The sequence below is a fragment of the Limulus polyphemus genome, unplaced genomic scaffold (assembly GCF_000517525.1).
Source record: "Limulus polyphemus unplaced genomic scaffold, Limulus_polyphemus-2.1.2 Scaffold6648, whole genome shotgun sequence".
Lineage (NCBI taxonomy): Eukaryota > Metazoa > Arthropoda > Merostomata > Xiphosura > Limulidae > Limulus > Limulus polyphemus.
This window is the reverse complement of record NW_013672258.1, coordinates 14,975-20,624: the sequence shown is the minus strand read 5'-3', so window position 1 is coordinate 20,624 and position 5,650 is coordinate 14,975.

Here is a 5,650-nt window from a genome sequence, read left to right as displayed (position 1 = left end):
TCATAACAATGCTAAGGTTATTCCCATTCAAATTACATTTATAATTCAAATTATGATAACCCACATACATTATTTATTTATCTATTTATTATAATTATTATTCATTTATGTATTTATTATAATTAAAATCATCTGCCGTTTATTTGCCCAACTCATCAAATGACCTAAATCCTTTTATAAATCAGCAGCATCCTCTTCACAGTTAGCAACACCCAAGACCTTAATATCATCTGCAAATTTAAATAATTTATTGACTATTCCTTCATCTATGTCATTGATATAAATAAAAAAGAGCATAGGTCTTAAGACTGAGTCCTGAGTTACCACACTTGTGACATTAATTCAGTTTGACTGAACTCAAATTGTAACAACTCTCTGCTTTTTTCCATCCAGCCACTCTTCTATCCAGTTTGCTAACTTATCCCCCACACCTATAGAGAAAATTTTTTACAAGCCTTTTATGTGGCACCTTGTCAAATGCTTTTTGAAAATCCAGACACAACATATCTATACCCTTACCCTCATCTACATAAGCAGTAACCTTTTCAAAGAATAGGACGAAGACAAAGATGCTGAATTACTTTTAATTTTAAATAAACAATAATCCGATAAAAATGATGTTGAATTAATTAAATGATACCGCACTGTTTTTCTATCACCATGCTAAAGTAGTGGGAGTGGCATTTTAAAATCGCATTTTAAGGCATTTTTATAGGTTGGGGGGGGGGGGGCTCAAACTTTCTTATTGACATCAAGGGAGCCTCAGATTTCTAGCGTTGTAAGTCTGCAGACATACCGCTGCTACTGGGGGTCTGGAAATAATAATTAAAGATGATGTTTGATAAATGTAATACTGTTTCGTTAGGGTTACAGAGGGGGCGTTCACATACAAACACCACTAACAAGCTTGTAGTTTTACACAAGAATGTTTTGTTTGTTCGTTTAAGTACAACGCTACACAATGGAATATCTATGCTCTGCCAACTGCGGGTATCGAAGTCAGGTTTTTAGTGTAATAAGCCCTCAAACTTACCATTGAGCCACAGGGGGCAATGTGAATGAAACGCCTTTAAAGGCATATTACATTTTGTAAATGCAATACTGTTTCGCTTTGGTTACTGTGGGGGCGTTCACATAAAAAAAAACACAAACAAACAAATAATTTTACACAAGAATTGAAACGTTTCGTAAATGCAATACCATCCTATAAATATTAGATGAGACGATAACATCTATATAATGTTATCAAGTCTACATGTGGATTGCTCTTAAGATTATAAACAAATACTTTGACGTTGTTATCAAGAGAAACCATATTATGTTATAAAAAAATGGTGACCTAACTGTAAGCGCAAATAAACTTTGAGTCTAAAAGTATAAAACATAAAGTCACGAGTTGCACTTGAAAAATATCACGTCTATATGTTGATAACTGTTATAATACATTCATCAGGTAAAGAGAAAAATAGTCTGACGTTTTTAAAATCATCGGTTGTCATTTTAAGAAGTATACCAACAATGACATCAGCGATTACATTCATTCCTGCCCCCTGGTGGCTCAACGGTAAGTTTGAGGGCTTATAACACTATAAATTTGGTTTCTATACTCGCGGTAGAGAGTGCACAAATAGCCCATTATGTAGTTTTGCGCTTAAGAACAAACAAACATTCATATATAACCAACTAGTGGTGTGGTCTGAAATTACAGCGTCATTAAAATATGTATACAAAGAGTTAATGGAGGGGTGGCCAGAACCATGGTTTAATTATGATAGATATAAAATTATTAGAAACTGGGACACATTTCATCAAACCTACAATTATGAAGATCGGCGTCTAGAAAAAATTCAGAGTTATTTTCATTAAGCTGTTAATTTGGCAGTTGCTCCAAGAAGTAGCACAAGAGCGCCATATCCCGAAACGTCACTCCCGGTCTGTTTCCTCGACAAATACATTTTATTATATCTACGTCATTTGTTCATATAAAACAGGTGTGAACATAGGTGTTAAATATGTGTGAGTGAGTGTCAGGTTTCACTTGGAAATATGTATATAAAAGCTGATCGGAAAAAAACAACCTTATCTGATATTTAGAACGAACAATGACATAGCATGGCTTCACTCGTAGAATAGAAAGAAATAAGGTCTTCCTCATTAACGTTGTTTGTTGTGCCTACCAGATCTCTAAACTTTGTTAGTTAGGTGGTGGCGCTGTGTGCATATAAATAGCATTAATTCCTAGGCCCTTACGTGTAAATCTCAGCTTATTATCAAATAATTGTGATATTGACGCACTAAAAAAGAAAAAAGAAAGTGTTTAGTATTTACCGAGCGCCCTCTGAAGTACAATATCTAAATTACTTATTAACCCTAGAACGGCGAAAATCTCGATCGTGTCTGGTCTGTTTGGTACTTGCAACAATTTGTGGCACCAAACATAAATTTGATTTGTTTGTAGTTAAGCACAAATCTACACAATGGGATATCGGTGCTCTGCCTACCACGGGTATCGAAACCCGGTTTCTAGCAGCATAAGTCCGCAGACATACCGCTGTGCCATTGGGGGGGGGGGCAAATATACATGTGGGTAGTTCTGCTTTATGTATGTATAAATGTACCTCGGAATTTTTTTCACTGGGGCTAAGTTGAAATTTCCTGTTTTACTAAAAAACGAACACTAGTTTCGCCCTATTTTCACTCCTTAATATATTATTGTTAATTCCTTATAAATGTTTTTGGAGAGGGGGGGATGCAACATCTGGAGGTTTTCCGTTATTTCAACATTAAAATCACAAGTTTCATAGAGACTCTCTCCAGGAGGACATGAAGCATTTTGAGCAATAGTCTTAAGAATTAATTTGGTTTGCTGACGTCTAACAATAGTCTAAGCAGACTACACCCTTTGATTTCCATCTTATAGCACGAGCGAGTCACAATTCATACCCAACTTGACAACAAATAACGCTGTTCCACCTAGAATGATAGTATTTTGTCAAACTTCGTTGTTCAGGCTATTGTGCTCAATTAAGTTTCTTTCTTGTTAAGTGCAATGGGCTAACAACGCTGCACCCACCGCAGGGATTGAGTCCCAAATTGTAGCTTTATAAATAACCAAAACCAAGAATACATATTAGCTCACTTTCTGTGTGTTTCGCTTCAAGTTTTCATACAAACTGGTATATCATTCATTACTCCATATTAGCTCACTTTCTGTGTGTTTCGCTTCAAGTTTTCATACAAACTGGTATATCATTCATTACTCCATATTAGCTCACTTTCTGTGTGTTTCGCTTCAAGTTTTCATACAAACTGGTATATCATTCATTACTCCATATTAGCTCACTTTCTGTGTGTTTCGCTTCAAGTTTTCATACAAACTGGTATATCATTCATTACTCCATATTAGCTCACTTTCTGTGTGTTTCGCTTCAAGTTTTCATACAAACTGGTATATCATTCATTACTCCTTAATTATTTATCATTAACAACAAGGGAATTGTTCGAATCGGACATGAAGGCCCAGGTTTCGGGCTGCAACGTGTAACTGAGCTCGTTCTTGTTTGTTTTTGAATTTCGCGCAAAGCTACACGAGGGCTATCTGCGCTAGTCGTATCTAATTTTGCAGTGTAAGACTAGAGGGAAGGCAGCTAGTCATCACCACCCACCGCCAACTATTGGGCTACTCTTTTACCAACGAATAGTGGGATTGACCGCACATTACAACGCCCCCACTGCTGAAAGGGCGAGCATGTTTGGTGGGACGGGGATTCACAGGGACCCACAGTTTGCGAGTCGAGTGCCTTAACCACCTGGCTATGCCGGGCCTTGTAGTAATGAGTTCTACACTTTCAGCTAAGAGGGCACTTTAACTACTACAGTTAATTCCACTATTTGCTTTAACAATAGTCACGCCCTCTCACCAGCACTCCTAAATTATTATTATCTGAACCTTGGGGATCTCTAATCTGTCATTCAAGTTGCAAATACTAATTACATGTTTGTTCAAAGGTGCAAAAACGTCTGAGTGAATTGTCCAATTAATACAATAATGTGCACTTGGGTTTCAAGATAAACTGCAACAACTTATCACTGTATGCATCACCCCCAAGTGGATTTTGTAAAGCAGTAATAAAATATTTTTTAGCAATTTCATACACCCTCCGTATAAACTAGCAACATTTTCTTAACTGTTTTTATAAAACGTATTTTCTTTATTTGGCAATCCAAGTATAATTGAAATAAATATATTAACAACAATTACTTTCTTTAATACCATTGTTTTGTAATTAAACACAAAGCTACACGATGGGTTATCTGTGCTCTGCCCACCACGGGTATCGAAACCTGGATTCTAGCGTTGTAACTCCACAGACATACCGCTGTGCCACTGGGGGAGCACTTACTTTAATATTAACACCATTGTTTTGTAATTAAACACAAAGCTACAGGATGGGTTATCTGTGCTCTGCCCACCACGGGTATCGAAACCCGGATTCTAGCGTTATAAGTCCACAGACATACCGCTGTGCCACTGGAGGAGCACTTACTTTAATATTAACACCATTGTTTTGTAATAATCCACATATTGTTGTATGCAATATTCGTGAATCATATAATTCCAGTGTAAGTTACTTGATGACCAAAAAAATATGACGTATACTATTAAAGGCTTAAGATTGTGGCTGAACGTTTGATTGTTTGTGATATCAAAATATGGCAGATAAAAGCTGACAACTTTGAGAGTGTGTGTATGTGTTTTTATATAGTAAATCCACATTGGGCTATCTTATGCCCACCGCAGGAACTCGAACCCTCGAATTCAGGGTTGTAAGTCCGTAAACTAACTGCTGTTCCACCGAGGGACAACTTTGAAAGATATTTTTTCTATGTAATCTTCTTCTAAAATATCAATTAAATGTGTCTCTCCATTCACATTGAAACCTCTTTCATTCCAATTGGTGAAGCAAGATAATCTGTGTCCCCCCATTCGCATTGAAACCTATTTCATTCCAATTGGTGAAGCAAGATAATCTGTGTCCCCCCATTCACATTGAAACCTCTTTCATTCCAATTGGTGAAGCAAGATAATCTGTGTCCCCCATTCACATTGAAATCTCTTTCATTGCAACTGGTGAAGCAAGATAATCTGTGTCCCCATTCACATTGAAACCTCTTTCATTGCAATTGGTGAAGCAATATAATCTGTGTCCCTCCATTCACATTGAAACCTCTTTCATTGCAACTGGTGAAGCAAGATAATCTGTGTCCCTCCATTCACATTGAAACCTCTTTCATTGCAATTGGTGAAGCAATATAATCTGTGTCCCCATTCACATTGAAACCTCTTTCATTCCAATTGGTGAAGCAAGATAACCGGTGTCCCCCATTCACATTGAAACCTCTTTCATTGCAATTGGTGAAGCAATATAATCTGTGTCCCTCCATTCACATTGAAACCTCTTTCATTGCAATTGGTGAAGCAATATAATCTGTGTTCCTCCATTCACATTGAAACCTCTTTCATTCCAATTGGTGAAGCAAGATAATCTGCGTTCCCCATTCACATTGAAACCTCTTTCATTGCAACTGGTGAAGCAAGATACTCTGTGTCCCCCCATTCACATTGAAACCTCTTTCATTTCAATTGGTG